Genomic DNA, 24,734 nt, shown 5'->3' on the forward strand with positions numbered 1-24,734 from the left:
GGGAGCTGTGGGAGGAGTCTGTAGGGGAGCTGTGGGAGGAGTCTGTAGGGGGAGCTGTGGGAGGAGTCTGTAGGGAGAGCTGTGGGAGGAGTCTGTAGGGGAGCTGTGGGAGGAGTCTGTAGGGGAGCCGTGGGAGGAGTCTGTAGGGGAGCTGTGGGAGGAGTCTGTAGGGGGAGCTGTGGGAGGAGTCTGTAGGGGGAGCTGTGGGAGGAGTCTGTAGGGGGGGCTGTGGGAGGGGTCTGTAGGGGAGCGGTGGGAGGAGTCTGTAGGGGAGCTGTGGGAGGAGTCTGTAGGGGGAGCTGTGGGAGGAGTCTGTAGGGGAGCTGTGGGAGGAGTCTGTAGGGGAGCCGTGGGAGGAGTCTGTAGGGGAGCTGTGGGAGGAGTCTGTAGGGGGAGCTGTTGGAGGAGTCTGTAGGGGGAGCTGTGGGAGGAGTCTGTAAGGGGAGCTGTGGGAGGAGTCTGTAGGGGAGCTGTGGGAGGAGTCTGTAGGGGGAGCTGTGGGAGGTGTCTGTAGGGGAGCTGTGGGAGGAGTCTGTAGGGGGAGCTGTGGGAGGAGTCTGTAGGGAGAGCTGTGGGAGGAGTCTGTAGGGGAGCTGTGGGAGGAGTCTGTAGGGAGAGCTGTGGGAGGAGTCTGTAGGGGAGCTGTGGGAGGTGTCTGTAGGGGAGCTGTGGGAAGAGTCTGTAGGGGGAGCTGTGGGAGGAGTCTGTAGGGGAGCTGTGGGAGGAGTCTGTAGGGGAGCTGTGGGAGGGGTCTGTAGGGGGAGCTGTGGGAGGAGTCTGTAGGGGAGCTGTGGGAGGTGTCTGTAGGGGAGCTGTGGGAGGAGTCTGTAGGGGGAGCTGTGGGAGGAGTCTGTAGGGAGAGCTGTGGGAGGAGTCTGTAGGGGGAGCTGTGGGAGGAGTCTGTAGGGGGAGCTGTGGGAGGAGTCTGTAGGGGGAGCTGTGGGAGGAGTCTGTAAGGGGAGCTGTGGGAGGAGTCTGTAGGGGAGCTGTGGGAGGAGTCTGTAGGGGGAGCTGTGGGAGGAGTCTGTAGGGGAGCTGTGGGAGGAGTCTGTAAGGGGAGCTGTGGGAGGAGTCTGTAGGGAGAGCTGTGGGAGGAGTCTGTAGGGGGAGCTGTGGGAGGAGTCTGTAGGGAGAGCTGTGGGAGGAGTCTGTAGGGGGAGCTGTGGGAGGAGTCTGTAAGGGGAGCTGTGGGAGGAGTCTGTAGGGGAGCTGTGGGAGGAGTCTGTAGGGGGAGCTGTGGGAGGAGTCTGTAGGGGAGCTGTGGGAGGTGTCTGTAGGGGGAGCTGTGGGAGGAGTCTGTAAGGGGAGCTGTGGGAGGAGTCTGTAGGGGGAGCTGTGGGAGGAGTCTGTAAGGGGAGCTGTGGGAGGAGTCTGTAGGGGAGCTGTGGGAGGAGTCTGTAGGGGGAGCTGTGGGAGGAGTCTGTAGGGGAGCTGTGGGAGGTGTCTGTAGGGGAGCTGTGGGAGGAGTCTGTAGGGGGAGCTGTGGGAGGAGTCTGTAGGGGAGCTGTGGGAGGAGTCTGTAGGGAGAGCTGTGGGAGGAGTCTGTAGGGGGAGCTGTGGGAGGAGTCTGTAGGGGGAGCTGTGGGAGGAGTCTGTAGGGGGAGCTGTTGGAGGAGTCTGTAGGGGGAGCTGTTGGAGGAGTCTGTAGGGGAGCTGTGGGAGGAGTCTGTAGGGAGAGCTGTGGGAGGAGTCTGTAGGGGGAGCTGTGGGAGGAGTCTGTAGGGGGAGCTGTGGGAGGTGTCTGTAGGGGGAGCTGTGGGAGGAGTCTGTAGGGGGAGCTGTGGGAGGAGTCTGTAGGGGGAGCTGTGGACGGAGGCTATAGGGAAGGAGACCGGCGCCAGGCTGCGACAGGCAGCAGCTGCTCCGCGGAGTGAGTGCGGCTGCTGCCGGTGACCCAGTGAAGGAACGGAGAGCCGAGTGAGCCGGGCCATGGTGGAAACTGGAAGGAAGTAGCCAGCAGGTGAGCCTACCAGTCACATCAAAGTGCAGCCGAGTGATCTCGACCCACGGTGTTTATAAACTGGGTGTTATGTGTTATTTCCTGTAAGGCGATGGTGGAGCTGGGCTTTAAATCAGGCCTGGACTGCAATGGAAGAAACCGCAATGTTTTGAAATATTGTTTACTCCTAATCAATGTACACTTCTTTTTTTATGTGGTTTAATTAACGAAAATTGTTTGTAATTTAGCGCTGCACTGTGTCCTTTATGACTGTCAGCGCTGATTACCGCGGGATTGACTCTAAACCAGATGTCAGAGTGTTGTGGTCAGTAGGTTTTGCATATTTAAAATAAAGCCAAGCCTTGGATTGCTCACAAATATGATCTTTCACTGAAAAACTACAGTTTTTCGCCCTCTCTCATAACTAATCTACTTGTCATTCCGTTTAGTAGGTAGGTCTGTGTGTGTTCTAGTTTAACTGATCTCACACGTCTTAAAAACGCTAAGACTTTATAGAGACTCAGTAACGGCTTATATAATGCCTATTAACGTAGTAGCTTCAGACAAGTTGTTTCATATTTCATAGTTGATCATTATCTAGCTAAATTTGGCTCTGAGACACAGCTTTGGTCAGTTTTAAATGAAGACAGCTTAGAGAGAGAATCTGCCAAAGAAATATACCTTTAAATTCACAGATATTCAAGGGGCTAGAATTGGAGAAGCTCAGTTTTGAGGAGTGAAGATCAGAAAAATGAAAGTGGAAATACAAAAGACTGCAGATGCTGGAATCACGGAAGAACTCAGTAGGTCAAGCAGCAACTGTGGGAGGAAATTAAATGTCCATGTTTTAGGTCAAGTAACGTGATGCGGGGTTTCAACCGGAATTGTTGACAATTCCTTTCATCCCATAGATCAATAAGCTCCAAGACCTAGACCACAATACCTTCTTCTGCAATTGAATCCTCGATTTCCTCACTTGTGGCCCCAGTCAGTTCAGATTGGTAACAACATCTCCTCCACAATCTCCATTGGCACAGGTGCATGAGTGCATCACAAGTTTGTGTGCTTAGTCCTCTGCTCTACTCACTTTTATACTTCTGACTCTGAGACTAAGCATAGGTCCAATGCCACGTTTAAGTTTGTTGACAACACCACTGTCACTGGCTAAATCAAAGGTGGTGATGTGTCAGCATGTAGATGGGAGATTGAAAATATGACTGAGCAGTGCCACATCAATAACCTCTTACTCAATGTCAGCAAGAACAAGGAGCTGATTATTGACTTTAGGAGGAGGAAACCGGAGGTCCTTGAGCCAGTCCTCAGATGGAGAGGATCAGCAACTTTAGATTCCTCAGTGTTATCATTTCAAAGGATCTGTCCTGGGCCAAGCACATAAGTGCCATTACAATGAAAGTATGGTAGCACCTCTACTTCCTTCAAAGTTTGTGAAGATTAAACATGTCATCTGAAAGCTTGTGACAAACTCCTATAGATGAGTGATAGTTCATGTACCATTGCTCAAGAATGTGAGAGCCTACAAAAGTTAGTGGATTCACCCTAGTGTATTACAGGTAAAGTCCTCCAACCGTTAAGCACATCTACATGGAATACTATCGTAGGAAAGCAACATCCACCATCGGAGATCACCACCACCCAAGTCACCAGGACCCACACCACCAGGTTCAGGAACAGTTATTAACTCTCAATCATCAGGCTTGTGAACCAGAAGGGATAACTTCACTTCCACAACCTATAGACTCCATTTTAAGGATTCTTCATCTCATGTTCCCAGTATTTATTGCTTATTTATTTATTATTATTTTGTTTCTTTGTATTCACTGTGAACGTCTGCAAGAAATGAACGTAAGGGTTGTATATGGTGATATATATACTTTGATAAGTTTAGTTTGCAGTTTGATCAGAATCAACTTGACGTGCTAAGTTTTTCTTGGAGATTGCTTGTTGCTGCGCAAAATTGCAGATGCTGGAGATCTGAAATAAATAGAAACTGTGCCAAAAACACACAGAAAGATAGGCGGCATATGTTGAGAGGCAAATGGAACCAATATTTCAGGTTGAAAACCCTTCATCATTTTTAGGAAGGTTGGAGGGGTAGAGAGCTGTGAGAACAAGGAAGGGTTTGTGAACAAAAGTGATATCGTTAAAATGAAGGTATTGTTCTGCAGGAGGTGAATAAGTGACTATTGTGTAGTTGCAGATAGTTTGTCCAAAGCTCATTTTGGAGTTGATTGGTTCAGGTTTGGGGTGATTCTAGGATAGGTCAAAATCAGTGTCTCGGAAACAGAGATTGAGATATGACTAGTAAATTAGTATTTTGTTGTGTAAAGTACCAAGGTGTAGTGACAAGCTTGTCTTGCATACCATTCAGAGGGATCATATCATATCATTACACAGAGCATTGAAGTAGAACAAGGTAAAACAATAACAATGCAGAATAATGTGCAACAGCTACAGAGAAAATACAGTGCAGATAGACAAGAGGTTGTAAGGTTATAATAAGGTAGATTGAGAGTCAAGAGTTCATGTTCATGTTGTACAAAATTCTTAAAAGAGCAGGATAGAAGCTGTCCTTAAGCCTGATAGTATGGGCTTTCAGGCAAAGTTTGTTGGTGGGTGGGTGGGGCCTTTAATTAAAAGATCATAAGACATTGGAGCAGACTTTGGGCCATTCAGCCCATCGACTTTGCCATTCCATCATGGCTGAGTTTTATCCCTCTGTTTCAGAGAGCACTGTTTCTCAACTCCTTTCTCCTCCTTTCTCTGGTAACATTTGACACCCTTACTAATCAAGAACCTATCAACCTTTTCTTTAAATATACTCAGTGACTTGTCCTCTAGCTGTCTGTGGCAACGAATTACACAGATTTACTATCCTCTGGTTAGAGAAATTCTTCCTCAACTCTGTTCTAAAGGGGTGTCTTTCTATTATGAGGCTGTGATTTCTGGTCCTAGACTCTTCCGTTAATGGAAACATCCTCCAGGATTTTCACTGCTAGTTCACAGCTTTAGTAACCCAGGTTCAATGGTGAGATCCGGTGTTTTATGAGTGGAGTTTATATGTTCCCTCTGACAGTGAGTTTCACCCCAAGGAAATTTAAGCTTAAATTTATTTGTCACATGTACATAGAAACAAACAGCGAAAAGCATTGTTTTGTGTCAAATTAACTCAGTGAGGATTGTGATGGGCAGACTGTCAGTGTCACCACGCTTCTGGCACCAACAGAGCATGTCCACAATACCCTAAACCAAAACCGTACGTGTTGGTGGAATGTGAGAGAAAAACAGAGCTCCCATGGAAAAGCCACACAATCAGAGGGAGAACATACAGCCTCCTCACTGATAATGGCCGAAATTGATTCTGAACTTATAATTGGTGTTGTAAAACATTGTGTGAACTGCTGTGCCACCATGCTGTCCTTCGATATTACTACCTCACCCTTCTATCAAATTCTATCCCATTGCTCAGAGGTAAAAATAATATCTCCTTTATTAACACACATCAAGGTTGCTGGTGAACGCAGCAGGTCAGGCAGCACAAAGGGTCCTGGCCTGAAACGTCGACTGCACCTCTTCCTAGAGATGCTGCCTGGCCTGCTGCGTTCACCAGCAACCTTGATGTGTGTTGCTTGAATTTCCAGCATCTGCAGAATTCCTCGTGTTTGTATCCCATTTATTAGTTTGTTTCCTTCGTTGTTTTACGAAAAGAAATTACTATTGGGAAATTTGGAATAAAAGCAGAAATAACAAGATGTAGTTTGCAAGTCAGCATGTGTGGAGAGAAAAGTGGAGTTCAATCAACACACATCAAAGTTGCTGGAGTTCAATGTCAGGTTAAACTCGCCCAGTCTCACGTCTCACCTCTTTTCTTTGTACTGGTTATATTCCTCCTTCACCTTTAGCCCTGATGAAATTGACATTTAAATGGTGTACCCAGTATTGACGAGAAGAAGTACAGTTGTTTGTGTCTTAATAGTTTAGGCAGATTGTGTTTGTCTATTATTGTGACTTAGATGAAGATCAGACCACATTTCATGAGTAATTAATGCAGAAACCCAGGTAATTGCAAAGGGTTCACAAACTTTTTCTTGCAACTGTATAACAGTTGGTAGAGCAACTGCTCTGCATGTGACCACAAGAATCTGCAGAGTTGTGAACAAAGCTCAGCACGCCCCAGGAATGAGTCTCCCCTCCATGAAACCTGTCAATACTTCCCACAGCCTCAGTACATGTTGTCATAGTTGGTGGTGGGGGTTGTAGTAGGGATAAGCTCCCACTACCGCATTAAGGAGTTGGATCTGGATGAACTCTGGATCATTCGGGAGGCTGAAGGGGTGATAGATAGGACATAATAGTTACACCCAAGGTGCAGGACATAGGAAACTGTGTGACAGGAAGGGGAAAGTGGTTAAGGAGCCATTGCAGAGTACCCCGTTTGCCATAGGTAGTTAGGTGATAAGTTAAAGGGCAGGACCTTCTGACTGATGTCAGACTCACTAGCCTATAATTTCCAGTTCACGTTTAGAGCAATTTTTAAACAGCGGAACAACATTAGCTATCCTCCAATCCTCTGGTATCTCTGCTGTCTCTAAGGATATTTTAAGTAACTCTGCAGGGGCCCTGGCAATTCCTGCACTTGCCTCCCACAGGGTGTGAGGGAACACCTTGTCAGGATCTGGGGATGCATCCACCCTGATCTGACTCAGGGCAGCAAACACCTCCTCCTCTGTCATCTGGACAGGATCCATGAAGTTCAAGCCACTTTGCCTCACTTCTGTAGACTCTGCATCTGCCTCCTGAGTAAATACAGATGCAAAATATTCATTGAAGATCTCCTCCATGTTTTGGCTCCTCACACGGTCTCCAGAGAACCAATTTTTGTAATCCTTTTGCTCTTAATATATCTGCAGTATCTCTTTGGATTCTCCTTCACCTTGCCAGCTAGAGCAACTTCATGCCTTCGTTTAGCATTCCTGACTTTCTTAAGTGTTTTCTTGCATTTGTTATATTCCATAAGCACCTAATTTGTTCCTACTAGCCTATAACTGCTATCCACTACCTTTACACACTTAATCAGGAATGTTCCCTACACTTGTCATCTTTTCCTTTTATTCTGACAGACACATACAATCTTTATACTCTCAAAATTGTGCAGAATATTTTCTGAATGGGGAGAAAATCCAGGAATCTGAGATGCAGAGGGACTTGGGAGTCCTTGTGCAGAACACCCTGAAGGTTAACTTGCAGGTTGAGTTGGTGGTGAGGAAGGCAAATGCTATGTTAGCATTCATTTCAAGAGGTCTAGAATACAAAATCAAGGATGTGATGCTGAGGCTTTATAAGGCACTGGTGAGGCCTCACATTGAGTGTTGTGAACAGTTTAGGGCTCCTCATCTAAGAAAAGATGTGCTGGCATTGGAGAAGGCCCAAAGGAGGTTCACAAGGATGATTCCTGGAATGCAAGGGTTGTCATATGAAGAATGTTTGATGGCTCTGGGTCTGTACTCGTGGGATTTCAGAAGAATGAGGGGGGATCTCATTGAAACCTTTCGAATGTTGAAAGGCCTAGACTGAGTAGATGTGGAAAGGATGTTTCCCATGGTGGGAGAGTCTAGGACAAGAGGGCATAGCCTCAGGATAGAGGGGTGCTCTTTCAAAACAGAGCTGCAGAGAAATTTCTTTAGCCAAAGGGTGGTGAATTTGTGGAATTTGTAGCCACATGCAGCTGTGGAGGCCAGATCGTTGGGTGTATTAAAGACAGAGATTGATAGGTTCTTGATTGGACATGGCATCAAAGGTTACAGGGAGAAGACCAGGAACTGGGGTTGAGGATTCTTGCAACAATCTGCAGCTTTTTACCGATTTGTTCCTCTAAATCCCTACGACTGTTGGGTGGTCTGTAATATAAGACCATAAGACAAAGGAGCAGAAATCGGCCATTCGACCCATCGAGTCTGCTCTGCCATTTTATTATGAGCTGATCCATTATCCCATTTAGTCCCACTCCTCCGCCTTCTCACCATAACCTTTGATGCCCTGGCTACTCAGATACCTATCAATCTCTGCCTTAAATACACCCAATGACTTGGCCTCCACTGCTGCCCGTGGCAACAAATTCCATAGATTCACCACCCTCTGACTAAAAAAGTTTCTTTGCATTTCTGTTCTGAATGGGCGCCCTTCAACCTTAAGTCATGCCCTCTCATACTAGACTCCCCCATCCTGGGAAACAACGTTGCCACATTCACTCTGTCCACACCTTTCAACATTCGAAATGTTTCTATGAGGTCTCCCCTCATTCTTCTAAACTCCAAGGAATACAGTCCAAGAGCGGACAAACGTTTCTCATATGTTAACCCTCTCATTCCCGGAATCATTCTAGTGAATCTTCTCTGTACCCTCTCCAACGTCAGCACATCCTTTCTTAAATAAGGAGACCTAAACTGCCCACAGTACTCCAAGTGAGGTCTCACCAGCACCTTATAGAGCCTCAACATCACATCCCTGCTCCTATACTCTATTCCTCTAGAAATGAATGCCAACATTGCATTCGCCTTCTTCACTACCGACTCAACCTGGGGGTTAACCTTAAGGGTATCCTGTACGAGGACTCCCAAGTCCCGTTGCATCTCAGAACTTTGAATTCTTTCCTCATTTAAATAATAGTCTGCCTGTTTATTTCTTCTGCCAAAGCGCATAACCATACACTTTCCAACATTGTATTTCATTTGCCACTTTTTTGCCCATTCTATCCAATCTATCCAAGTCTCTCTGCGGACTCTCCATTTCCTCAGCACTACCGGCCCCTCCACCTATCTTCGTATCGTCTGCAAAATTAGCCACAAAGCCATCTATTCCATAATCCAAATCGTTGGTGTACAATGTAAGAAAAAGCGGCCCCAACACGGACCCCTGTGGAACACCACTGGTAACCGGCAGCCAACCAGAATAGGATCCCTTTATTCCCACTCTCTGTTTCCTGCCAATCAGCCAACGCTCTATCCACGTATGTAACTTTCCCGTAATTCCATGGGCTCTTATCTTGTTAGGTAGCCTCATGTGTGGCACCTTGTCAAAGGCCTTCTGAAAATCCAACATCCACTGCATCTCCCTTGTCTAGCCGACTGGTAATTTCCTCAAAACGTTGTAATAGGTTTGTCAGGCAGGATTTTCCTTTAAGGAATCCATGCTGAGTTCTGCCTACCTTGTCATATGCCTCCAGGTACTCTGTAACCTCATCCTTGACAATCGACACCAACAACTTCCCAACCACCGATGTCAAGCTAGCAAGTCTATAATTTCCTTTTTGCTTCCTTGCCCCCTTCTTAAATAACGGAGTGACATTTGCAATCTTCCAGTCCTCCGGAACCATGCCAGAATCTATCGACGTTTGAAAGATCATCACTAATGCCTCCGCAATCTCCACAGCTACTTTCTTCAGAACACGAGGGTGCATTCCATCTGGTCCAAGAGATATTTATCTACCTTTAGCCTATTCAGCTTCCTGAGTACTTTCTCTGTCATAATTGTGACTGCGCACGCTTCTCTTCCCTGCCACCCTTGAGTATCCGGTATACTGCTGATGTCTTCCTCAGTGAAGACATGCAAAATACTCGTTCAGTTCCTCTGCCATCTCCTTATCTCCCATTACAATTTCTCCAGCATCATTTTCTATCGGTCCTATATCTACTCTCACGTGTCTTTTACTCTTTATATACTTGAAAAAGCTTTTAGTATCCTCTTTGATATTATTTGCTAGCTTCCTTTCATAGGTAATTTTTTCCCTCTTAATGACCTTCTTAGCTTACTTTTGTAAGGTTTTAAAACTTCCCAATCCTTTGTCCTCACACTAATTTTTGCTTCCTTGTATGCCCTCTCCTTTGCTTTAACTTTGGCTTTGACTTCTCTTGTCAACCATAGTTGCATCCTTTTTCCATTTGAAAATGTCTTCTTTTTTGGAATATACCTGTCTTGCACCTTCCTCACTTCTCGCATAAACTCCAGCCACTGCTGCTCTGCTGTCTTTCCCGCCAGTGTCCCTTTCCAGTCAACTTTGGCCAGTTCCTCTCTCATGCCACTGTAATATAGCCCCATTAACGTGATCATATCTTCCTTTTTTCTCAGATCCACCCATAGCACCACACTAGTCAAGTTCTTCAGTCTGTCCTGACGGAGCACTGCTGTGCCATTTTCCCTGACTAGTAACATCTTTAATCCCTTTTGCTCTGTCACATCTAAAACAAGGGAATACTAGAATATTGAGCTGCCAGTCCTGCCCGTCCTGCAACCACATCTCGCTAATGGCTGCAATGTCATAATTCCATGTGCTGATCCATGCCCTGAGCGCATCCACTTTTCCTACGATACTTCTTGCATTGAAATATACGCCACTCGGGACATTAGTTGCACCATGCTCAACCTTTTGATTCTTGACTTTGAGGTCTTACCAACTTCTGCCTCCACAACTTCTCCACTAATTGTTCCGGCACTCTGGTTCCCATCCCTCCGCAACTCTAGCATAAACCCTGCCGTGCAGCATTAACAAACCTCCCACTAGGAGTTTAGTCCCCTCCAGTTCAGCTGCAAACCGCCTCTTGTGAGCAGGCCCCACCTTACCTGCAAGAGAGCCTGATGATCCAAAAATCTATGCCCTCTCTCCTATACCAACTCTTTAGCCACGTGTTATACTGTTTAATCTTCCTAGTTCTGGCCTCACTAGCACGTGGCACTGGTAGCAATCGTAGAAAAGTTATTGGAAGGTATTCTAAGGGACCAGATATATAAATATTTGGATAGATATGGATTGATTAAGGATACTCAGCATTGCTTTGTGTGTGGTAGGTCATGTCTAACCAATCTTATAGAGTTTTTTGAGGAAGTTACCAGGAAAGTGGATGAGGGCAAGACAGTGGATGTTGGCTATGTGGACTTGGATAAGGCATTTGACAAGGTCCGACATGGGAGGCTGGTCGAAAAGGTTCAGTCACTCAGCATTTAGGATGAGGTAGTAAATTGGATTGGACATTGGCTTTGTAGGAGAAGCCAGAGAGTAGTAGTAGAGGATTGCTTCACTGACTGGAAGCCCGTGATTAGTGGTGTGCTGCGGGGATTGGTGCTGGGTTCTTTGTTGTTTAAAACATCTCTATCAATGATCTACAAACCCCTTTTCCAGAAAAGTTGGGATATTTTCCAAAATGCAATAAAAACAAAAATCTGTGATATGTTAATTCACGTGAACCTTTATTTAACTGACAAAATTACAAAAAAAAGATTTTCAATAGTTTTACTGACCAACTTAATTGTATTTTGTAAATATACACAAATTTAGAATTTGATGGCTGCAGCACAATCAACAAAAGTTGGGACAGAGTTAAAATAAGATTGAGAAGTGCACAGAATATTCAAGTAACACCGGTTTGGAAGACTCCACATTAAGCAGGCTAATTGGTAGCAGGTGAGGTATCATGACTGAGTATAAAAGTAGCGTCCATCAAAGGCTCAGTCTTTGCAAGCAAGGATGGGTCGTGGCTCACCCCTTTGTGCCAAAATTCGTGAGAGAATTGTTAGTTCAAAAGGAACATTTCTTAACGCAAGATTGCAGAGAATTTAGGTCCTTCAACATCTACTGTACATAATATTGTTAAAAGATTCAGAGAATTCAGAGACATCTCAGTGCGTAAAGGGCAAGGTCGGAAACCACTGTTGAATGTGCGTGATCTTTGAGCCCTCAGATGGCACTGCCTAAGAAACCGTCATGCTACTGTGACAATTATAGCCACCTGGGCTCAGGAGTACTTTGGAAAACCATTGTCACTCAATACAGTCCGTCGCTGCATCCAGAAATGCAACTTGAAACTGTATTACGCAAGGAGGAAGCCATACGTCAACTCTATGCAGAAACGCCGGCGAGTTCTCTGGGCCCGAGCTCATCTCAGTTGGACCGAAAGACTGTGGAACCGTGTGCTGTGGTTAGATGAGTCCACATTTCAGCTAGTTTTCGGAAAAAACTGGCGTCGAGTTCTCCGTGCCAAAGGTGAAAACAACCATCCAGATTGCTATCAGCAAAAGGTGCAAAAGCCAGCATCTGTGATGGTATGGGGGTGCATCAGTGCCCACTGCATGGGTGAGTAGCATGTATGTGAAGGTACCATTGACCCTGAGGTGTGTATTAGGGTTTTAGAGAGACATATGTTGCCATCAAGGCGACGTCTCTTCCTGGGACGTCCACGCTTATTTCAGCAGGACAATGCCAGACCACATTCTGCACGGGTTGCAACAGCGTGGCTTTGTAGACACAGAGTGCGTGTGCTTGACTGGCCTGCTGCCAGTCCAGATCTATCTCCTATTGAAAATGTGTGGCGCATCATGAAGAAGAGAATCAGACAACGGAGACCACGGACTGTTGAGCAGCTGAAGTCTTATATCAAGCAAGAATGGACAAAATTTCCAATTGCAAATCTACTACAATTAGTATCCTCAGTTCGAAAACGATTAAAAAGTGTTATTAAAAGGAAAGGTGATGTAACGCAATGGTAAACATGCTGCTGTCCCAACTTTTGTTGAGTGTGTTGCAGCCATCAAATTCTAAATTTGTGTATGTTTACAAAATACAATTAAATTTGTCAGTAAGACTATTGAAAATCTTTTCTTTGTACTTTTGTCAGTTAAATAAAGGTTCACGTGAATTAACATATCACAGATTTTTGTTTTTATTGCATTTTGGAAAATATCCCAACTTTTCTGGAAATGGGGTTTGTAGATGTGCGTGGTTAAATGGATCAGCAAATTTGCAGATGACACCAAGATTGGGGGTGCAGTGGGCAGTGAGGAAGGCTATCAGGGCTTGCAGAGAGATTGCATCAACTGGAAAATTGGGCTGAAAAATAGTAGATAGAATTTAATGCAGACAGGTGTGAGTTCAGTAAGACCAACTGTGGTTCAGTAGGTGCACTTCAGTAGGACCAACTGGGGTAGGTTTTAAGGCTGATTTATACTTGTGCATCAACTCGACGCCGTAACCTACGCAAGTGGCCTACACGTGTTGTGAGCATTTATACTTGTGCGTTGGTGTGTCTGTGTCGCTCTGCAATTCGCACACGTCACACATGCGCACACACCTGCCCGTGCAAGGCTTCGTGGTCATGGTAGTCTTTCTCGGGGTAAACAAGTTTAAAGTGAGTGTCTTTTTTCGTAAAAGCAAAATGTGTCCTCCATAATTTCGGAGGTCTGTAAAGCTTTATGGAAAGCATTGCAGCCAGAGTTCCTTCCCTGCCCTTCAATCGGCCAATGGGAAGCTATTGCAGCGTAGGAGGAAATGCGATGCTACCAGGCGGACCAATCACAGTTGCTGCGGTCTGCGTTGCCGCGATGCGCAGTTACATTTTGGGAGAGGTGCATGTCAGGCTATGGCGTAGGCTCTGCGTAGGGTTCGCGGTGATGCCGTACCTACAGCATCAAGTTGCCACAGAAGTATAAATCAGCCTTTACACCCTGAACAGTTGGGTACTGATGAGTGTGGTAGAACAAAGGGATCTGGGAATACAGGTCCATAATTCATTGGTAGGATAAATGCAAGCATGCTTTTTCCACTGAGGTTGGGTGGGACTACAGCCAGAGGTCATGGGCTGAGGATGAAAGGTGAGAAGTTTAAGGGGAACATGAGGGGAAATTTCTTCACTCAGAGGGTCATGAGAGTGTGGAATGAGCTGCCAGTAGAAGTAGTTGGTGCATGTACATTGTGCATCAATGATTTGGATTATGGAATAGATGGCTTTGTGGCTAAGTTTGCTGATGATACGAAGATAGGTGGAGGGGCCGGTAGTTCTGAGGAAACAGAGAGTCTGCAGAGAGACTTGGATAGATTGGAAGAATGGGCAAAGAAGTGGCAAATGAAATACAATGTTGGAAAGTGTACAGTTATGCACTTTGGCAGAAGAAATAAATGGGCAGATTATTATTTAAATGGGGAAAGAATTCAAAGTTCTGAGGCAGCAGGTCTTGGGAGTTCTCGTACAGGATACCCTTACGGTTAACCTCCAGGTCGAGTCAGTGGTGAAGAAGGCGAATGCAATGTTGGCATTCATTTCTAGAGGAATAGAGTATAGGAGCAGGGATGTGATGTTGAGGCTCTATAAGGCACTGGTGAGACCTCACTTGGAGTACTGTGGGCAGTTTTGGTCTCCTTATTTAAGAAAGGATGTGCTGACGTTGGAGAGGGTACAGAGAAGATTCACTAGAATAATTCTGGGAATGAGAGGGTTAACATATGAGGAACGTTTGTATGCTCTTGGACTGTATTCCTTGGAGTTTAGAAGAATGAGGGGAGACCTCATAGAAACATTTCGAATGTTAAAAGGCATGGACAGAGTGGATGTGGCAAAGTTGTTTCCCATGATGGGGGAGTCTAGTTCGAGAGGGTATGACTTAAGGATTGAAGGGCGCCCATTCAGAACAGAAATGCGAAGACATTTTTTTAGTCAGAGGGTGGTGAATCTATGGAATTTGTTGCTACGGGCAGTAGTGGAGGCCAAGTCATTGGGTGTATTTAAGGCAGAGATTGATAGGTATCTGAGTAGCCAGGGCATCAAAGGTTATGGTGAGAAGGCAGGGGAGTGGGACTAAATTGGAGAATGGATCAGCTCATGATAAAATGAGCAGACTTGATGGGCCAAATGGCCGACTTCTGCTCCTTTGTCTTATGGTCTTATGGTCTTAAGTGAGCTCGATTTCAATGTGTATGAGAAGTTTGGATGGGTACATGGATGGTCGGGGTACGGAGGGCAATGGTCCTGCTGTAGGTTGATGGGAGTAGGCAGTTTAAATGATTTTGGCATGAAGTAGATGGGCCAAAGTGCCTGTTTCTGTGCTGCAGTTCTTGGTGACTCAAGTTTTAGACCCCTTATCTAAGAAAGGATGTGGACATGAAGAGGATGTTTTCAATGGTGGGGTAGTGTAGGACCAAAGTGCACAACCTCAGAATATAAGTACATCCCTATAGAACAGAGATGAGGAGGAATTTCTTCATCTAGAGAGTGATGAATCTGTGAAATTCATTGAGGGCATGTTGCGGAGGCCATGTCATTGGATATGTTTAAAGCAGTGTTGGATATGTTCTTGATTAGTAACGGCCTCAAAGATTATGGGGAGAAGGCAGGCAAATGTTGTCGAGAGAGATAATAAAATAACTATGATGGAATGGTGGAGTAGATTTGATGGGCCAAATGGCCTAATTCTGCTCCTATACCTTATGGTTTAAAGCCTTCCTTTTAGCTGTTACTGGTTGTGATCATATCCTCTACATTTAAATTTATATCATTTATAAAAGTTACCAAACTGAGGGATCTGTGTACTGAGTCCTGTGCAACTCAACTGGTAACAGACTTCCAATTACAAAATCATCTGAAGACACACAATAGAATCAATGAAAAATTGTAAACACAGATGGGTGAACAACCAATGTGTAAAAGGCAACAAACTGTGCAAATACAAAAAATGAGAAAAATACAAAATAATAATAAATAAATAAGCAATAAATAGAGAGAACATGAGTTGCAGAGTCCTTGAAAGTGAGTCTATGGGTTGTGGAATCAGTTCAGTGTTGGGATGAGTGATGTTATTTGCACCTGTGCAATAACTGTTCCTGAATCTGATAGTGTGGGTCCTGAGGCTCCTGTACCTCCTTTCCATTGGCAATAGAGAGAAGAGAGCACAGCCTGGATGGTGGGGATCCTGGATAATGGATGCTGCTTTCCTGCGACAGCGCTCCTTGTAGATATGCTCAGTGGTGAGAGGGCTTTACCTGTGATGGACTGGGCTGTATCAACTACTTTTTGTAGGCTTTTCTGTTGAAGGGCATTGTTGTTTCCAAACCAGACCATGATACTTTCCACTGTTTTCGATGATATGCCGAATGCTTGCAAACTTCTAAGCAAGCAGAAGCTGCCATGCCTTCTTTCTAATGCCGCTTGCACGCTGAACCCAGGACAGGTCTTCTGAAATGATAATGCCAAGGAATTTAAAGTTGCTGACCCTCTCTACCTCTAATCTCCGAAGAGACATGGTGTCTCCTTAATATGTCCACATTGACCATTTTTTAATTTGTACCTTTTCGAAATGAAGGTTATACAATCCCTTGGAATTGATTCAAATAATTAATAGGATGTTTATATCTGCAGAATTTAGATTAAATGCTTGCAACACTGTCCCAGACAGTGTCTGCTGATCTGTCTTCTATACCTCTTGGCTGATTAATACATTATTTAATAATTGATTATTAAAAAAATCTGTTTCATCAATAAATTGTTCTGTCTAATATTATTTTATTGCAAACTTCTAAAACCTTACTTTTCATTTGCTTTTGCAGTATCAGCTGTGATTCAGTTTGTGACAATGCTGTCTCTTAAAATATTTTAGGTTGAATTCCTGCTTGAGCATAAAAGTATCAAGCAGTGAAACACTGGATTGCTGCCTTTTATGTAAATTGTTAAATCAGGGTCCGCTCTGCTCTTTTGGATGTACATGAAAGATTCTTTGGCACAATTTGGAAGAAGAGTAGGGGACATATTCCTAGGCAATATTCCAAGCCTCATCATAAAACTAGATTATCCAGTTATTCTAAAATATTGTTTAACACTGCGCCAAGTTCTAGCATCTGCAGTCCATTGTGTATTGACTATTTTGCTGTGTTCAAACTGCTGCTTTTTTCCTTATCGTTTTTTTTCCATGCATTTCAGTAGTGCTTTGGGATGGCATCTCTACAGATCTATGATGCCACATTCTGAGGACCGATATCTTTCTTCAGTTTCTCTTCCATTCTCATATGAGCTTACTGAATTAATCTTCCCAGTTATATCTGCCTCCCGCTCACTTCCATTAAAATGCTATCCAGCTAACTTCTTTTCTGTGCCCCTGTTAGCTGATTGTTAATGGTGGTCTCTTTTTGGATACTGTTGCTATCCTTTTCATATTGTCTTTTTGCTGAAAAGCCGTCGATCTGGAAAATTTATTTTTGCTTTATACATAAGTCTGTGAAGCTAAGTACAGCTCCAACTTCCTTGGGAGTCCTTGTGTAAGATTCCTTAAAGGTTAGATAGTGAGGAAGGCAATTGCAAAATTAGCATTCATTTCAAGAGGACTAGACTTGTTACATACACCTGTTAGGGTGCATTTTCCAGTTACCTTATAAGGTAACCGTAGCCTTCAGCCAGGAGCAGATGTCATCAGGTGGCTCCTAACCTTCACCGAGTGTTTCGACCCTTAACTACGACACTCTCCAGTTGGTGGGCTGGCAGTGGTGGCCAAATCACTGCCCGTCTGCTCCTGGCTTCCAGCTCCCCTCCTCTCGCCTACTCCAAATCCAACAAGAAGCTCATTCTGCCTCTTTCCCCCACCCTACGAGCTGCTTGTTTTTTGTTCCTTTTGTCCAGGCCCAGATCTGACAACAACTGCCATACTGATTTGGCTGGGAAACCTCTGCAACCGATCTCCACAGGGAACAACCATGCCTGCCATCCCTTGTCTTTACACTCCTGCAGTAAGGGCTGGTACTTCAAGGCCTTTCTCTGGTGGGCCTCTTCCCATCCCTCCTCCCACGGCACAGTCAACTCGACCAGAATTATTTTCTTGTCTTCCGTTGACCACAGTACAATGTCCGGGCGTAGGGTTGTGTGCACCACATCCGGGAACTGCAACCTCCTTCCCACATCGACCCTCATCTCCCAGGACCTGGCCGTTAGCAGCAGATTGGGCTTTGGTTTTTTGGTTACGAAAGGCCTAGCTCCCTCTTTGATGAAGGTGATGGCTTTCTTCAAATCTGTGCCAGCCGTCCTCTTCTTGCATCTCTCCTGCTCTAGTGTGTCAGCAAGAGCCAGAAGCACCTTATCATGGTGCCACCTATACCGTCCTTGAGTTAGAGGTGTTTTACACCCGGACAGTATATGGGCCAGTGTCCCCCTTTTGACCACAGAGCTTACAGTTCGGGTCCTCTCTCATCCCCATGTGTACAGATGTAATGGCGAAGGAACGGTGTCATACACGGATCGCAAGAGGAAGGAAATACGGAAGGGCTCCAGTCTCCATAACTCTGCCCATGAGATCTTGCGCTTAGGCAGATCCCATTTTGTCCAGGCACCCTGGGACCCTTGGTCCACTGCCTTTGAAATCCGCTTCTCTTCCTCACGGATCCGTACTTCTGTCTGTATCATGTCTCGCCTGTTCCTTATGCTTGCGTTTCCCCACTTCTGGAAGTGAACTGAGCCGAGGCCTTGCCGCCTGACGCAGGAGTTGCCGATGATATCTCGTGGTTTCGGAGAACACACTGCCTCCTCCACAGCTGCATTGGCTGCCCACTTGCGCCCAGATCTGGTTGATATGTTAACAGCAATATATGTTAATGCTGACGCTCTGTAAGGCATTGTGAGCAGTTTTGGGACTCGTATCAAAGAAAAGATGTGCTGGCATTGGAAAAGGTGCAGAGGAGGTTCATGAGAATGATCTTGGAAATGAATGGGTTAACGTATGAAGAGTGTTTGATAGTTCCGGTCCTGTACTCGGTGAAGCTCAGAAAAATGAGGGGGAGATCTCATTGAAATCTATCAAATATTGAAAGGCCAGGATAGAGTGGATGTGGAGAGCATGTTTCCAATAGTGGGATAGTCTAGGACCAAAGGGCGCACCTTCAGAATAGAAGGACATTCCTTTGGAACAGAAATGAGGATGAATTTCTTTAGCCAGCTGTCAGAGAATTTGTGAAATTCATTGCCATAGATGGCTGTGGAGGCCAAGTCTTTGGGTATATTTAAAGCAGTGATTAACTGTTTTTTGATTAGTAAGGGTACTAAGGTCATGGAGAGAAAGCAGAAGAATGGGGTTGAGAGGGATAATAAATTAGCCATGATGTAAGTGTAGCAGACTCAATGAGCCAAATGGCCTAATTCTGCTTCCTTTTGATCTTCTGGTCCAATGCAATATTTAAGATTGCTGACGACACCATTGTTTGCTGAATGAAAGGTAACAAATTGGCATATAGGAGGGAGGCTGGAAATCTAGTTGAGTGCTGCCTCAACACAACCTCTCCCTCAATGTCAGCAAAACGAAAGAGCCGATTATTGTGCACAGGAGGAAGAAACTGGAGGTCCATTAACCAGCGGTCATTTGGGGATTAGAGATGGAGAAGGTCAGTAACTTTCAATTCCTGAGCATTGTCATATCAGAGGATCTGTTCTGCGACCACAAGTGCCATTTCAAAGGTGGCTCAGCAGTGCCTTTACTTTCTTAGAGCTAAAACTTGGACAAATTTCTATGAATACACATTGGACAGTATCCTATCTGGTTGCATCACAGCCTGGTATGGAAGCACCAGTGCCCAAGAATGAAAAAGCATAGAAAAAAATGGTGGCTACAGCCCAGTCCATCAGAAGAAAAGCACTCCCCACCACTGAGCAGATCTACAGAAAGTGTTGTCGTAAGAGAGCAGCATCCATTATCAGGGCCCCCACCTTCCATGTCGTGCTCTCTTCTCAGTGCTCCCATCAGGAAGGAGGTAGAGGAGCCTTCGGTCCCACACCACCAGGTTCAGGAACAGTTATTACCCCTCAACCATCAGGCTCCTGAGCCAATATAGACACCTTCACTCACCACATCTCTGAATTGATTGTTGAACACAACCTATGAGCTCACTTTCATGGATTCTACAAGTCATGTTCTCAGTATTTGTCTGTCTGTCTTCTACTTTTAAATTAATTTATGTATTTTTGTATTTGCTCACGGTGTCTTTTGCAAATTGGTTGGTTGTCAGTCTTTCTGTGTAGTTTTTTCATTGATTCTATTGTATTAATTTGTTGTACTGAGAATGCCTGCAAGAAAATTAATCTTGGGGTTGTATATGGTGATGTTTTCTTTAATAATAAATATACTTTCAACTTTTTAAATCTTTCATTTTTCTTTTCACTTGTATGACCGACTGAGTATTTTAAATAGCTGCTGCTTTTGTTTTACGGCTCTGTGTCCTCGTTGACTTTTAAAATTTGTGGCTCTGTATCTGCAATATTGTTCCTTTGATAAATTCTTTTCTTTTGGCTTAGTCTTGGATCAATTGTTCTATTGGGTGAGCTCGAGCATCAATTAATGTAAATTTATGTCAATTTTCTTTTGAAGATTTTCTTTTGATATGGTAGATATCAGGATTGACTTTGAATTAAATACTGAACTTTACTCATTTTATTTCTGTAGGAAATTAGTCCACCTACTTGAATGCTGGTCAGTAGTGGATGTTCCCTGTTCCTTTTGCCAGCGTTCGCTGAATTTTGACAGAACTTAAGTGTAAGGACATTGAAATCAAGTAAGTCAAAACAATTTGCATAAGACTGTGTATGCTTGCGTTTCTGTATCAGATTCTGCAATATTGCATATGACAATGTGAAGGCATTAACAGACCTTACTGAATAACTTGAGTAAGTTCCTGCTTTCTGTGGAAAATGATAAAGTAATTCTGATATTACATGCCCAAGTAATGGAAAATATGCTGTTGGATAGCAGATGTATTTTCACCTTAAATACAGTGAAATACAGCCTTGTAAACCGAACTGAATCCTCTCTGGAATGTGAGCTCAAAGAGCAACTATGTGTGTTCAGGTTGTTAGAGGGCCATTACACTCAGTGGCCACTTTATTATATACACCTACAATGCAAATATCTAATGTGGCAGCAATTCAATGCATAAAAGCATGCAGACATGGTCACGAGTTTCAGTTTTTGTTCAGACTAAAAATCTTGAAAGAAAGAAATGTGACCTAAGTAACTTTGACTGTAGAATGATTGTTGGGGCAAGGTGGTGTGGTTTGACTATTTGAGAAACGGCTGAACTCCTTTAATTTTCACACACAACAGTCCCTAGAGTTTACAGAGAATGGTGCGAAAAAATAAAAACATAAAGTGAGCAGCAGGTCAGTGGGCAAAAACACTTTATTAATGATAGTGGTCAAAGGAGAATGGCTAGACTGATTCAAGCTGATGGGAAGGTGACAGTTAACTCAAAAAACCATGCACTTCAACAGTGGTGTGCAGAACAGCGTCTCTGAATGCACAACACATCGAACCTCGAAGTGGATGGGCTGCAGCAGCAGAAGACCATGAACGTATTCTCAGAGGCCACTTTATTAGGTATAGAAGGTTGCTTCATCCACCTTTTAGAATACTACTTCATGTTTGAGATGTATCTATCCTGTGCCTTCCGAATTGCCCCCCAAAAACTCCAGTCATTGCTGTTCTGCTGTCATCCCTGTTAGTGTCCCCTTCCAGTCATTTTTGACCAGCTCCTTTCTCACGTCTTTGTACTTCCCTTTACTTCACTGTAATACTGATACATAATACCTTAAAACATAGGGGCGGAATTCAACCATTCAGCCCATTGAGTCTGCTCCGCCATTCCATCAAGGCTGATCCTGGATCCCAGTCAACTCCATTCACCTGCCTTCTTTCCATATCCTTTGATGCCCTGACCCATCAGGAAACGATCAACTTCCACCTTAAATATACCCACAGACTTGTCCTCTACTGTAGTCTCTGGCAGAGTATTCCACAGATTCGCTGCTCTCTGGCTCAAAAAAAATCCTCCTTATCTCTGTTCTAAAGGTTTGCCCCCTCAATTTTGAGGCTCTGCCCTGTAGTTTTGGATACCCCCACCAGAGGAAACATCCTCTCCACATCCACCCTAAATAGTCTTTTCAACATTCGGTAGGTTTCAATGAGATCCCCCCCCACATTCTTCTAAATCCCAGTGAGTACAGGCCCAAAGCTGCCAAACGCTCCTCATATGTTAACCTCTTCATTCCCGGAATCATCCTCGTGAACCTCGTTTGGACTATCTCCAATGACAACACCACCCTGTCCTTCCTCACAGTCTCACTATACACTGAATCAACTTGTATACCAACTGCCCCATTGTTAGCCCTATTACTCTGGTTCCCACCCCTCCCCAACAACTCTAGCAAATCTGCTCGCAAGGATGTTTGTTCCCCTTGTGTTTGGACTTTACCCTTCCCTGCTGAGCTTCAGAGCTGGCTACAGTGCTACTGGCCTGGCTGCTGCTGTTGTGTCCTGATAGGTCATTTTCACCCCCCCCCCCCCATACCCCTGCAGTATCCAGAGGGGTCACTCAGTAAAAGTCTCATCTATTCCCAAAATTTCAGGCTCCTGGATGGTCCTAAATGAACCCAACTCCAGCTTCATTTCCTTGATCTTGTGAGAAGCTGATGTTGAATGCACTTCCTGCAGATATAGTCACCAAGGATACCACTCGGTGCCACATCTCACAGGAAGAGCATTCTACTGCCTGAACTACCACTGTGCCTACACTTGTTATACCTCTAAATTCTCACACTTAAGTTCTAAGCTATGCATCTTCTTGCCAAAGCCTGACCACCCTAACACGTGTTCGAATTCCCAATATTGTTGATTGTGGAACATTCATAAGCTTTGTGACCCATTTTGGGTTTGGAGGACTTCTCATTAACAACATGGGTGCAAATTGTGAAATTCACGAGGGCACACAATATATTGAAATGAGGATGCAATTTTTCCATAAGGACATCCAACAAATAATTTAACTAGTGGCCCTAGCCTGGGTGGCCCTTTCTCTTTTTCCAAAATTACTACTTCACTTTCAATTCTACTGCACAGCTCAAAATCCTTCCCTGTGTTTGGATCTAAAGATTTCCCTTTGCTGCTAAGTACTGATTGCACTCATTATACTGAAGTTATTTATGAGATTGGATCTTTCTTGTCTTGAACTATGCAATTCTATTACAGGTGGAAAAGAAGGCAATTGTGTTGCTCATGTCCTTAAGCTGACTTCAAAATACTTTGCAATTAGGACACAGCCTCAGAATGGAGAGGCTTCCTTGTAGGACGAAGATGAGGAGGAATTTCTTTAGCTAGGATGGTGAATCTGTGGAATTCTTTGGCACAGGCTGAGGTTTAAGATTCTTGATGGGTCAGGGCATGAAGTGATATGGGGAGAAGGTGGGAGATTCGGGCTGAGAGGTAGCTTGGATCAGCCATGATGAAATGGTCAAGCAGACGCTATGGGCCAAATGGCCTAATTCTGCTCCTATATCTTATGGTCTTATAGTGAGCTTATTTGAAATGTAGTCGAGGGTTGCAGTTAGTATCTAAATAAATAAATAAATGATTAGGTCATTTTATTTTGGGACAAGTTGCAAGATAAATGCTGTAAATGAGGGTATCAAAGCATGGTTCTTTTCCTTCCATTTAAATTGGAAGAAAGATCTTGATTTTACTGTAATTGAAAGCTAGTCTTTTGGTCATATATATTGAAATTGCCAGCCAGGTGATCGCAAGCCTGTGGAATAGAGTTTGAGCTTAATGTAGCATGCTATACTGAACTATTCAATTTTTAATTGCCTCCTTATTTTCATATTCTCTTGAAGTAAATTATGCTATTCACCCTGATGACCGTTCCTGGGAACCTAATTGTCCTGAAGAAGAGTCTCTGCCGAAAATGTCAACTGCTTATTCATTTCCATTGATGCTGCCTGACCTGCTGAGTTCCTCCTGCATTTTGTGTCTGTTGCTTTGGATTTTCAGCATCTGCAGAATTTCTCTTGTGTATAACCTAATGCGTATCTCTTTTATATGAAGGTTGGGCAGTGAAATGTGTCGTTTGTGGTAATGGCCAGCCTGCTAGTGTTTCCATTCTTCTAGCACCAACATAGCATGATGGATCCGGTTGTGGGTTTGACTTCAACATTTAAGAGAAATTTAGTAAGTTCTGGATGTACCATGTTGGCGCCGGAAACATGGCGACGCTTGTGGGCTGCCTTCGGCACATTCAACACAAATGACACTTTTAACTGTATGTGTCAATGTTTACTTATACATGTGACAAGCAAAGCAAATCTTTAAAGCTAATCTTTAAATCTAACCAATTTGTGACATTGGAAATCATGATATCTGTTAGACAAAGAAAATAGGCTTGAAGTTTCTGAATTAACTAGCATATTAGGTGAGGGAGAACCAGTGGATGTGATATATTTGGACTTACAGAAAGCTTTTGGTAAGATTCTGCATAAAGATTAGCATGTCGAATTAAAGCAAATATGATTGGGGGTAGGGTGCAGATATGGATAGAAAACTGACTGTTTGAGAGAAACAAGCAATTTGAAATATGTAGACATGTTTCTGAGCGGGTAACACAGTAACTGGTGAGATACCAAAGGAATCAGTGTGGGAACCCTAGGTATTCATGATGTATTTACTGTATATTACTGATTTGAATTTGGAAATTAAATGTGATACTTACAGGATGGCAAACAGTGCAAACTTGGGTGGAAGGGTGAGATTTAGATGTTGGAGAGAAGCACTATCGTTAATTGGACAGATTGAGGAAGTGGGCAGATACTTAGTTGAAGCATAACGTGGATTAACAAGGTTATCCACTTCCAGACCAGTTATTGTTGCTTTTACCTTGTGAATTTCTTGGTTCTCCTTTGCTGAAATGTAAAATACTTTTTGTTCTGCTTGTGAACTTGTTGACAGCTCTGGGCTCTCAAAGTCTCACAGCTGCTGTTTTCCCAAAGGTGACTAGGATTGTTCTTCTTTCCCTCGCCCTCCTGAACTCTAGTTTGCCATTCTTTTCCCATAAGTGAAATCCATCAACTTAGTCAAAGATCACATCAATCAACATCCTCTATATTCTCTGTAATACCACCGCATTCTTCCTGCAATAAGACAAAATCTCTATGTGGTGTTGCAGATACAG

General features: G+C 44.2%; 1 protein-coding gene across 4 annotated transcripts in view; it reads left to right on the top strand.

The window, feature by feature from the left end:
• Positions 1-1,826: 1,826 nt before the first annotated feature.
• Positions 1,827-24,734, top strand: part of LOC134343857 (WD repeat-containing protein 7) — a 627,641-nt gene continuing 604,733 nt past the window's right edge. For all 4 annotated transcript variants that reach the window (XM_063042658.1, XM_063042659.1, XM_063042660.1 and 1 more), the window contains exons 1-2: positions 1,827-1,960; positions 20,186-20,294. The gene's annotated coding sequence lies outside the window, so the exon portion shown is untranslated. The remainder of the gene's footprint in view (positions 1,961-20,185; positions 20,295-24,734) is intronic.

The sequence above is a fragment of the Mobula hypostoma genome, chromosome 3 (assembly GCF_963921235.1).
Source record: "Mobula hypostoma chromosome 3, sMobHyp1.1, whole genome shotgun sequence".
NCBI lineage: Eukaryota > Metazoa > Chordata > Chondrichthyes > Myliobatiformes > Myliobatidae > Mobula > Mobula hypostoma.